We start from the raw sequence: 13,264 nt of genomic DNA on the forward strand, positions 1-13,264 counted from the left end.
ATTGGGCGTGGCGTCTGTCTCATCACGATAATGTCGAGCAAACCGTCCGATCTCCCGTATGCCGGCCGGGCGCTCACAGCTGTGACTCCTGCAATGTTGTCACGTGCGGACACTCTCTTTCAAGGTGATCAACAGCTCACAAACTCATCGCTGTTCAACTGAACACCTTTGTTGGCAGTGTTGACACACTCGTTAACTAGTTGGGGTATTGAGAGGTATGTGCCCACTGGGTTTCTCGCTGCGTAACAGAAGACCATAAATAGGAGCGAATGATCATTGTGCGAAATTGCTTACCGTTATGAGACTTATCGCGACAGTTCTCTGTCGAAAATCGCCACAGGCGATAGAACATGGGTTCATAACTTCGAACCGGAAACAAAACGGCAATCCGTAGGGTGGCGCCACACCACCTCTCCTTCGAACAAGAAGTTCGAAGCATCGCCTTCAGCTAGTTAAGTCATGGCGACGGTCTTCTGGGACAGTGAAGAGGTCATTCTGTTTTATGCCTTCCCTCTTAGAGCAATGATTAATTCTGAAGTGTTGTGCTATCTTCAGGAAATTGACTTCAGCGTGTTCATTACCACATAAATGACAACAAACTTTTCCTTCTCCATGACAACGCAAGGCCTCACACAAGTCGGCGCACGCGCCTCGAGGAGCTCACAAAACTTCATTGGACTGTTCCCACTCATCCATCCCACAGCTCGAATCTTGCACCTTCCGACATCCGTCTATTTGGCTCACTGAAGGATGCACTCTGCCTAAAGCAGTACGTGGATAATGGAGAAGTTATTGATAGAGCAAGACGTCGGCTCCGATGTCGACCAGTTGAGAGGTACCATGAGGGCATATAGGGCCCGCCCGGTAAGGTGGCGTAAGGCCGTAGCACTGAACGGAGACTACACTGAAAAACAGAGTTTAGTAACCAAAAATTTGTTCCATTACTTATTGTTGAACGCCCTTTTGTAAAAATCCTGAGCGGTGGGCTGTGAGAGATGAGGGGGGGAGCGGGACGTTTAAAGGTCACTTTCTTAAGTTTTTCTCAAATAACTCGAAAACCGTTCGCCCAGCAAAAATGTTCCCTGGTACAAATATAACTACATTAAATTTCCTGTAAAAAAAAGCTCCTATTTATTTTTTCTCTAGGACTAAGTCTCGGCGGTGCAGTGGATAGAAAAATCGCAGACTATTAACGGTATAAAATTAATTTTTAGCTTAAATAAGTGGTTTGAAACAATTATTTAGTGTTTGTACCACATGTACCTGTAAGTACAGTAGAACAGTATTAAGATATACCGGGTGATCAAAAAGTCAGTATAAATTTGAAAACTGAATAAATCACGGAATAATGTAGATAGAGAGGTACAAATTGACACACATGCATAGAATGACATGGGGTTTTATTAGAACCAAAAAAAGACAAAAGTTCGTAAAATGTCCGACAGATGGCGCTTCATCTGATCAGAATAGCAATAATTAGCATAACAAAGTAAGACAAAGCAAAGATGATGTTTTTTACAGGAAATGCTCCATATGTGCACCATCATTCCTCAACAATAGCTGTAGTCGACGAATAATGTTGTGAACAGCACTGTAAAGCATGTCCGGAGCTATGGTGAGGCATTGGCGTCGAATGTTGTCTTTCAGCATCCCTAGAAGTGTCTGTCGATCACGATACACTTGCGACTGCTGGTAACCCCAAAGCCGATAATCGCACGGACTGAGGTCTGGGGATTGGGAGGCCAAGCACGACGAAAGTGGCGGCTGAGCTCCCGATCATCACCAAACGACACGCGCAAGAGATCTTTCACGCGTCTAGCAATATGGGGTGATTTTTTTTTTTGTTCTAATAAAACTCCAAGTCATTCCAAGCATTTGTGTCAATTTTTACCTCTCTATCTACATTATTCCGTGGTATATTAAGTTTTAAAATTTAACTGACTTTTTGATAACCCGGAAACTGTGTTCTGGGGCTGTAATAGTTAAGTGGACCGGGGGGTGGGGGGTGGGGGTGGGTGGGGGGCGGGGGGTATGTATGCTGTAGGAATGCGAGAGAATGTAGATAGCCAGATTTTGTTCGCGCACTTCCCTCCTTTACAGGTCTGCAAAGGGGTGATTTCCCACTCTACCTACCTAAGTAGGAACAAAAAGCAGCTACAGAAAGTTTCACAAAATTATAGGAACCACCCACAATGAGTTTTATGAAAAACTGGTGACGCAGCACGCAGTCATGTCCGGGGGCGTGCATTGCCCACAAAATGCGGAAATACTAAATGGAATGCATATATGAGTTACTAATAACACTAACGCAAAAAACGCACATGAACAGATTCTTCGTAAATCTCTGCACACTGTTCTACACTGTTAGAGGGGAAATTGATTCTTATTCATCCTATATAACAGCTGTAGTGTTCTTCCGTGAGCGACAACTTATTCCACTAAGACGGCTGCTTGAATTTTTATTTGACAGACAGGCTGAACCATCCCAGCATTTCCTGTATAGTTCCCTTACGTGAGTAGACAAATTGAGCTCACTGAGTTTGTGTTTATATTGTAGAGTTACTTCCAGTTTATTAAGTGAGTATTTATTTGCAGTTGATAAGTGAACTGTTATATAAAATACGTTTCTGTAACCAATGGCTGAGAAGTCTTTAATTTATAGGTTCGAGGTCGTCAGTGACCTACGTAGTGTTGATAGAAAACGAATTGGATTGGTAAATCCGACACCTTAAAGCCGTGTATCCTTGACAGCGTATTGTAATGCTGTGTCGCTTGGTGGTAAATTACAGAATGACCATGTAGTTACTGTACTTTACTCGCCATTAATCGAGTTGCTGGTAGGCTGCATAAATCCTTTCCATTCAGCAAATGCTGGCACTTGTACAGTCGGTTGTACTGAGTGGAGCCACTTACCACGTATCCACAGCAGGTGTTCCAAGAGGGGTGTGACTGTCTCACAGAAGGGAACTGATCATGCTGAAGCCTAGAGCAGTAATCTGCTGTAATGCATTGATTGACTTATGTTCAAATATCTGAAGCTCTATAACACCTATGTGACCCACTTCTGTTGTAGAGGGATGTAATTTAAGCCTCCGCTTCTGTTGAGATGTAAATAGACCTGAGGCTCCGGTGAGGCATTTAATACCCCATATTCTGCGAAAAGCATTCGAGACTGTGACAGTGCAGACAATGAACTCGACACTGTCGAATACGTACTGACAGCGAGTTACACTTGAGACGGATTCTTCAGTACTGTAGACAGTTGACAGCTCAAGTTATTGAGCTTTTTTACATTATAGACAACGTAACAACTGCAAATAAGTTCTCAGTTAATAAATTGAAAATTACTCCGCTATATTAACACGAGCTCAATGAAGTTATTTTGTCTACTCAAGTAAGGGAACGGAACAGGAAGTCTTGTTACGGGACTATTTTTCGGAATTGACCCTCAACTTAGTAAATTCAGCATATCAAATGAGATATCCATCCTCAACCTGCGTAACTAATTGGTCTCAAATGTACGAGTGATCGTTACTTGTACTATAAAATTGGATTTGCACGTTACTGGGTAGTACGTAAATGCTTTCGAAGCAAATTGGACGACAATGGCAGTGACCCGAACGTCGGTATACCCAGATATCCTGTTGAGCCTTGTAACCTCCCCATAAAAAAATTGTAATAAACATAATTATTATGGATAATGATTCTGAGCCAAGTGTAACCTCCCCACAAAAAAAATTGTAATTAAATAATTATTACAGATAGCGATTCTAATTTTAGTGTAACCTCAGAACAAAATTGGTTCCCATTTATAACCTCCCTACAGAAATTCATTCACATTTAACCTCCACACAAAATTTGTTTCCCATTTAATGTAAGCTCGAAACAGAAAAATTCCTAAACCTCGTAATAAAAAATAAATTCAGTAACCTGGTAGAATTTGGACGACAGCAGCGCTGCGTCATGGCCCTGTAAGATCATTCTGAATAAAAAAGGAAAAAATTCTTACCTCAATAAAAACAGCAAATATATCTGCTCTTATATAAAATTTTTCCGGGACAGCTCTGTGCAATGCTGGCCGATAGATTTGTCATTTATGAAAGGAAGCAACTGAATTTTCTTTTGCAACAATAGGAATGATCATGGATTGAAGAAATTAGTAAATTCTTTAAATTGAAATGAATATTTGTTAGAAATTACTTTATATCACGAAGATTATTATTAGGACATTTTTTTTTAAAAAGATTTACATGGGAGTTCACATAACATTACTAGATATGCGCTTTTTACCTTATACAATAATACTCAGGCTCCGGCATCGCTGCACCATGACCGGCCCAGCCAACATGATACACTATAGCAGACCAGAGCAGACTGCAGACTAGCGCAGACTCGCAACTACTTGATACTACAGCTACACAGTTCCTACTCAGTCAACACTGCTCTCTGGTCAGCGATTCTCTTATACCTTGCATATCGCAGGCAGCGCATGAGCAATACATCGAAATTACATCTGCTCGGTCCTCTTACATAAAATTACTTCTTCTCGGACCTCTTATAGCCTCTTCAGAGAAGAGCGGTATCAGTCACTCAACGGTCGAGGGCCGTGTGGTGCTGTCGGGATGATTCCGTAAGGGAAAGGATTTCCTGAACAACTACCTGAGAAAACATTTTATGAGTGGAGTGAGGAGGGACGTTAGCAGAAGGCGCTATTGTGTGCTGAATGTAGAAACGACTTTTGAGATATTAGCGGACAGGTGAAAAAAACCCGAGTCTTTGAAACGTTGAATGCTCAGACCTTACAGAAAAACTCTGTTTAAGAATGTAAGGAGGAAGGACATCGGTTCACATGGAACGTTTCCCTTAGTGACTGCTAGCATGACAGTGCCGAAAGGAAGCTCCCTCATTGGTTGCATAAAGAGACAGAAGGAGCGAATAATGACTTTTGCCAAGGAAACGGTTAGAAAAAATTCACGGAATAACCAAGCTAAACATAGTCCAGGGAAGGGAACCTGTGCTCTCAGAGATGAGTTTCTAGTGGTCGGAGCTCGCAAGAAGTAAAATCCAGCCAACCAGGGCTAGCTAGTAACGAGAACCGCGGTACAGCTAGGTTTCCTCAACAGACGCCGTCACTCTGTAAGAGATTTCGTCAGAGAGTTCAGAAAGACATTTCATCAGAGACGTCTTCTGAAACTCCTCGCCTCCTGGTCTCCTCGCTGCACTACTACACATCTCTTAAACTTACGTCACCAACTTAGAAGGCAGTTCGCTAGCGCTATCACAGATTGAACCCGTAGCGTTTTCGCCATCAACATCCACAATATGGCGAGGCCAAGACGCTTCTGTGTGATATGTAGTGAGAGTCATATCCAGGGGATAGACAAAATAATGTGAACAGTGGTAGTAATGGGATGGTTGTGTTTGACGGTCAACAACGCAGGTAAAGCCAGTTTCGCGTTAGAGTGTGCGTGTTCAGTACGGACCAGGCATCAGTGCAGGTTGTTTATGAATACTGCACACTTCGTATTTGCTTTCAGAGGCCGAGGTCGACGTGCAATGAAAGACCTGACACAGTTCCAAAGATGGCAGATTGTGGTGGCCTGATTAGTTGGAGCATGACTAACCAAGACAGCCAACTTATTGAATGTTTCAGGAGCAACTGTTTCAACAGTCAAGACAGCCCGCACAAAACATAGAACGACATCGTCGTGTAAACGTAATAATGGGCGCAAATCAAAACTAAACGGCATAAATAGTCTTTATCTAACACGAATGGTGTGGAAACAACACAAAACTACGGTGGCTAAAGTGACTGAAGAGCTCAATAACCATCTTCGAGATCCCGTATCTATCGACACTGTGCGCCGACAACTCTATAAAGCGAATATTCGTGGACGAGTAGCTATACCGAAATCATTAATGACAACAACCAACGCAAAGAAGCGTAAAACATGGTATCAGGAGCATAAATCCTGGACGGCTGATCATTGGAAACACTTCATGTGATCCGACGAGTTAACGTTCCCGTTCTTTCCAACATCGGGCTGAGTTTACGTCTGCAGAACGCCAAAAGAAGCCTACAACCATGATCGCTTGATTCCAACGGTTAAGCATGGAGGTGGACGTATGATAGTGTGGGCTGTCATATTATGGTATTCTGCTGGTCCTATCATTACTCTCAAAGGCCGTGTTACAGCCAACGATTATGTTAGCACTTTAGGTGATCAGGTGCACCCCATGATTCAGTTGTTGTTCCCCAACAATAATGCCATATTTAAGGACGATAATGCACCCATTCACACAGCCAGGACAGTACAGTCGTGGTATGAGGAGCGTGTAACTGAACTGCAGCGTCTTCCTTGGACAGCACAGTCCTCGGACTCGAACATCTTCGACACTTGTGGGCGGTATTGGAGTGCAGACTCCGGAGCAGATACCCACCTCCCTCGACGTTACAGAAGTTAGAAGAGGTTCTGATCGAAGACTGCCGTAACATTCCGCTGGATACTATAAAATGATTATATGCCAGTATTTCAAGAAGAATCACAGCTGTATTACGGGCAAATGGAGGTCCAGCCTCTTATTAATAAACCATTCGCAAGTAAGTACAAGGTGTTCACATTACTTTGCCTACCCCCTGCAGGTTTACAACATTAATAAATTAGAGCCACACTCTAACGATTTATGTTGCAAGGCATGAAACGTTTGCTTCCAAATTCCATGACAGGTTAGAGGTAGTTAAAGGCCCAAAGGTACCGACCGGCCGCCGTGTCCTCCTCAGCCCTCAGGCGTCACTGGATGCGGATATGGGAGGGGGGGGGGGGCATGTGGTCAGCACACCGCTCTCCTGGTCGTATGCCAGTTTACGAGACCGGAGCCCCTACTTCTCAATCAAGTAGCTCCTCGATTTGCGTTACAAGGGCTGAGTGCACCCCGCTTGCCAACAGCACTTGGCAACCCGGATGGTCATCCATCCAAATAAAATGATTCAAATGGCTCTGAGCACTATGGGACTTAACAACTGAGGTCGTCAGTTCCCTAGAACTTAGAACTACTTAAACCTAACTAACCTAAGGACATCACACACATCCATACCCGAGGCAGGATTCGAACCTGCGACCGTAGCAGTCGCGCGGTTCTAGATTGAAGCGCTTAGAACCGCTCTGTCACAGCGGCCGGCATCCATCCAAGTGCTAGCCCAGACCGACAGCGCTTAACTTCGATGATCTGTCGGGAACCGGTATAACCACTGCGGAAAGGCCGTTCTCTTCAGTAATTCTATGTGTTCCCTTCAGCAGTTCTACCTTTTATTAACGCCTTACATTCAGTACTTGCGCAATTTATTGTCAGTTTTTCCTCAACCCCATGTCAGATTAACAGATTTACATTCATATAAGTTGCCTTATCGAGGTATTGCCACAGGATGCCTTTATAAAATGTTATTGAGAATTAAACATCTTTGTCCTAATTATTGAGAATTGAAAAGTTATTGAGCATTAATCAAATTTGTCCTACTTAATGAGAAATAAAAGTTTGTAGAGAAACTAAACAGCCATTGCATCAAAAAATTATTGAGAAGAATAAACATTTACAGTATATTGTAGTCTGTCGGGAAACTGAAAATTGAGTTGCGCTCTTAATGGTGGGAGTTGCATTTCCCGGAAGAGCCCTGTAGCTGTCGTATAGGATGACTAAGAATCGATTTCCCCTCTAGCAGTGTAGGACAGTGCGCAGCGATTAACGAATATTCTGTCCATATGCGTTACTTGCGCTCGTGTTATTAGAAACTCATGTCTGCATTCCATGTAGCGTTAACACAGCCTACGGGAAATATACACCCCACAGGCATGTCTGTGCGCTACGTCACCAGTGCTTCATAGGCTCGTTGTGTGTGTGGTTGGTATAACTTTGTGGAAAACCGTATACTTTCTTCTTGTGCGTAGTGGGGTAGAGTAAGGAATCACCTGCTCGCTCTTCAGTTTACAGTCCTGTGAAGGAGGGAAATGCGTGAAGACCATCCGACAACATATCTTCCCTCGTGTGTCTACCTTACATATCACTACTCTCCCTTTCACCCTGTTACGTCCCTGGAAGGCAATTCAGCCCTTAACATGCCTCTATTGCACTTAGACGTGGTACACAAATCTAGTATTTATTTTTAACCCACTTAATGTAAAGATAATCATTAATTTTTAACCCTTAAATCAATTTCTTTAATAATCTACGATTTTTCCATCCCTTGCACCGCCAAAACTTTCAGCCCTAGAAAGAAAACTGAATAGGACGTTTTTGGTAGGAAATTAAATGTAGTTTAATTTTGTACTGAGAAACTTTTTGCTAGGATCAGCGGTTTTCAAGTTAATCGAGAAAAACATAAAGTTACCTTTAAACGTCGCCCCACTCCCCAGTCCCTGCCGCAGACGCTCCAGGAGTTTTAGTTATGTTGTTCATGAACTTTCTCCTAGCACTGTGCAAAAATTTGCCACTACACAATAATTTTCGTTGACTGGTCTAATTTAGGAACGGTCAATAGCGCTACTCGTCGGACCACTCTACACATTTTCAGTCAGTTTGTGTTGTTTGGCCCACTGAAGACGCGCAGCTTTGTATATTGTTGTAAACAACCTGACTCCAAATGTGCAATGCGTACAGTCCCTTTGCAATGTTCGCTCAGAAACTGGTTGAGATATTCCTGTTGGCCGGCCGTGGTGGCCGAGCTGTTCTAGGCGCTACTGTCTGGAAGCGCGCTACGGCTACGGCCGCAGGTTCGAATCCTGCCTCGGGCATGGATGTGTGTGATGTCGTTAGGTTAGTTAGGTTTAAGTAGTTCTAAGTTCTAGGAGACTGATGACTACAGAAGTTAAGTCCCATAGTGCTCAGAGCCTAGCAACCGTGCATTCCTGTTGGACTTGAAACCAATGGTCTATGACAAGGAGTAACACTCGTCTCCGGTCCATGTCAGCAAGAACCTTTGTTATCACTGTTCTTTCATCATGTTACATGGCCATGACTGGTACATTTCCTTGTAGACATGACGGACAGTCCCCGTTGGTACGTAATAAAATTGTGCAACTTCATTCACGGTGTGATCCAGACACGGTAGCTCATTTCTGCCATTATGTCACATCTCAATGTCGTCCAATCTTAATGCACTGATTCCATACGACCCACTCGCACGTTCACACCACTTCATTGTCACGACTTAAATTATATGTGGAGGGTCACATGACCAGTTTTTAGAGGTTCTACACACTCTATAGGGGGAGTTGCTAATAATATCTTATCTGGTCAGCTTAATTGCTTCACACATATTGTGAAGAACCGTTTGCATAATATCCCGACACAAGTCCATGTTATCCTTCTCTGCAAGTCGTAGTAATATTAGGTTGCTATGGCTTCATAGAACTGTAGTGTTGAGATTAATCGCATTATTTCACTCTTCCTGACAGTCTTGTTCATGAAAAATTTGAAATCCTCACTTACTTGACTCACTTGCGATTCTTTGTTTTTCTACAAGTTTAAAATAAAACGAAGCAAGACGAAATAGTGGCGATTTACCAAAACATTGACTTTAACCCTTTCGAGGCCGATTAAGTATAATATTGCATATTACTCTAAAAATTGGTTTTCTCCTTTTGTAATAGTACTGAGTCAGGCCATGTTTCTAAATTTCTATTGTTGATCTCAATTTTATAATTATTTCAAGTGGGACGTATATTTGTCGCCGGATGACGAATAAATGGTTCCCTAAATTTATTCCTCCTCGAATCCAGTGGTACGTATACGCCCCACTTAAAACGATTGTTTTCTAGGGATCAGAATCTATAAAAAAAGAAAGTAAGTATCGTTATTGTCAAATTTATTTGTTCACAGCTTAACATTTTAAAAAAAATTTCAAAACATGGCTGAATACACTGTGGCATTTTACAGTAGCTACATAAGAAATTATTCCTTGCTTCCATGTGCTGCATTGTCCGCATTGTCTCCTTGTACTCCTTGCTGAAAAATATCTTCCAGCTGCATATAAGCGCACATAACATCCATACAAAACGCTGTGCATCTGCAGTAAAATGGCAAAACAATAAGGCAGGTACAGTTTGACAACTGCTTACCGCCCAAAAGACACAAGAATCGTCACAAGAAAAAATAGAGATGGTAAACTTCGACGTAGCCTTCCCTGCATCTATAGCAAAGGACACAGTTCTAATGGGTGCTGTGGACTGTCTACACCAGAGGGAAGAAAGATACTCGTATGCTATTTCCAAATAGCCACTCAATTGGTGGCGTCATTTTTTTTCTTTTCTTTTGGATGTTACAATAGTAAACAGTTACATCAAATAGAATTGTAATGGTGGAGCCGACCGCTGAGGCCAAATGGTTCTAGGCCCTTCAGTCCGAAACCGCGCTGCTGCTACGGTCGCAGTTCGAATCCTGCCTCGGGCATAGATTTGTATGATGGCCTTAGTTAGGTTTAAGTAGCTCTAAGTCTAAGGGACTGATGACCTCAGATGTTAAGTCCCATAGCGCTTAGAACCATTTTGTAATGATGGAGGAAAATGTGATCAACTTTCATTTCACCTTGCTCTTCTAAGGCAGCTTTCAGCTGCGAGAAATATACACAGAAGTGGAATACAAGTATTTGCAGAGTTTACCGTTTCACATCATATCAATGGAAATCAAATAAGATCATAGCAACGAATAAAGTATATAAATGCCAAAATTTAGACAAAAATATGAGGAAAAGGCGCAAACAGAAATTCTTGGCCCATGGCCATAGTGAAAACCGTTAAACGAATTTACAAATCTGTATAATTCTGGCAAACAACGTAAAAAAGACAATAAGTACCTCTACTGAGCTTATCTACAACAGACAGGAAGGAATTGCACAAAACCGCCAACATTCAAAGCATGCCTAATTGGAGCAGTTAAGCGATATCTCGCGCATTAGGTACCAAACAATGAGCCTGTTGCCTCCGCATATTTGATACATTCAACGCACGAGCGCAGCACCAAACAGATGTGGGACTTTCATATCCCTGTGAATTCAGGGAAATACATGTGTCCCACTGGTCACGAAAGTTTTAAAACACGTTGTCCTAGGCCAACATTTCCGTGCTTTCTCCCTGAGCTTGTGCCGAAGTTTTCCATAATAGATGGACTTGCTATTAGCTGCGGCCTTCATGCATGGCCGTCCATGAACGCATGTACCTGGGTAGCGGCTTCTTTACCTATTCGACCTTGAATTGTCTCTTATGCACGAGCTCCGCGGGCAATGTTGACCCCTGTGCCAGAGTTAAGTGGTTGTCATGTCATGTGGCAGAGTATGTATTAGGGAGATGTATTTTTTTTTTGTCTTCTACATCTGCTCGTTGATAACAGTCTTCTACAAACATAGCCACTTTGTACTGTAAAAAACGAAAAAGACGATTCTGAAATACTGGCGGTTCTATTGCACAGCCGTAGGTACTTCGTACGTGTGGATTCTCCATCATTCAATGAATCTTTTGGTCTGCATTTGTCTAGTGCAGTGGTTCCCAACCTTTCTGACACCATTACCCTTGAGTGCACTCGGATGTTCGCTAGTACCAAACCCCAACCCCCCCCCCTTCCACTTTCCAAAGACATAGCCAAAACCAGAGTCTCGTTGGCCAGATTCCCCCCCCCCCCCCCCCCTGCCTCTGTCATCTAAATGAAATCACGTACAACCTATGTAGTTGACATGTAGTAAACTTGAAAGAAACAGGAAGCGATCAAAAAGTTTTCGTTTGAAGGCGTTGCTGCAGCGTATATGCACATAGCGCGACTCCAATGCAGATATACAGTATAAGCACTGACATGTGGGTAAGTGATCATCGTGGTATTCGTGTCTTTCTGATGTGCATGCGGTAAATGCAGAAACATAAACTACGGCGACGTTATTTGCCAAATGCGTCCAAACAGACCAACGTGGCCGCGCGGAATTAGCCGAGCGGTCTTAGGCGCCGCAGTCATGGACTGTGCGGGTGGTCCCGGCGGAGGTTCGAGTCCTCCCTCGGGCATGGGTGTGTGTATTTGTCCTTAGGATAATTTAGTTTAAGTAGTGTGTAATCTTAGCGACTGATGACCTTAGCAGTTAAGTCCCATAAGATTTCACACACATTTGAACATTTTTGACAGGACCAACGTGCTGTTATTCTGTTCTTGTATGTCGAAGAACGAAGCTGGTAGACACATATCGGAGATTTAGGAATGTGTATGGAGCAGCGTGTCTGTCGAAAAGCACAGTTGTGGAATGGTTTGACAAGGGGTGCCTCTGCTTCTAGATAAAGCACGTCAGCATACTGCAAACGTAATGTAGAAGTTACATCAACACAAGTGGGAAACACCCAAGCACTCTACAGTCATGATCTCTCCTCATGCGATAATCACGCCTTCAGTCCCTCAATAATAATAAAAATGAAAAAAAATGGCCTTGAAGGATCGACGATTCGCGTCGGACGATGTGTCGCCGGCAAACAGGTAGTTATGGCGTTCTCCACGCAGTAGGACACGATGTCTTGCCAAACGGATATCTTGACCTGATGCGTTGGTGGAATGATTGCCTGTGAACCCACAGCGATTTTGTCGGAGTCGCTTGCGAATTCTGGACTGTACAGCTTTCGTACAGAAACTTTTTGATAGCCCCTTGTATTTTGATTTACTGTCATGCAACGAAAATGGGATATGTACTATCGATGTTTAACAATATCATCGATAGATTTAAACTATCGATATAGCGAAAGCACTGTTGGCTATCGTCATCCCTATAAAGCCGCAAATAAAATTGACTCTGTGCGGTGTCTGAGGGAGCGACTGTATGCGGCCACCGCGCCGAGTGTCAACTTTCTGTGCAGATACAATCCTTTAACCAAGACTAAGAACAACTACATTGTTGGCCCTACTCAGATTCAGTTATTATTTTGCTAATCAGTTCAGTTCGTACTTGCTGTTGAATTTAATGTAGATGCTGCCATTTAATGATTCTGTGCTGTGTGCTCTTTTGATAGTTTCTAATGTTTTTATTTGTAGCAAGAAAGAAGAGGAAGACCGATTCTGATTCGACCACTAGCAGTATGATAACGTAAAACTATGTATGCTCTACTATAACAGCCTAACTACCTATCTATAGCAGTTTAATGTTAGCACTGGAGTCATTATTTGGACACGGGTAGAGCTTTGCAGTTGTAATATATTAGTATTTCGCAATGCAGCAGAATGGTAAACATCGTTAGAAATAACATTAAAT

The sequence above is a fragment of the Schistocerca cancellata genome, chromosome 7 (genome assembly GCF_023864275.1).
Source record: "Schistocerca cancellata isolate TAMUIC-IGC-003103 chromosome 7, iqSchCanc2.1, whole genome shotgun sequence".
Lineage (NCBI taxonomy): Eukaryota > Metazoa > Arthropoda > Insecta > Orthoptera > Acrididae > Schistocerca > Schistocerca cancellata.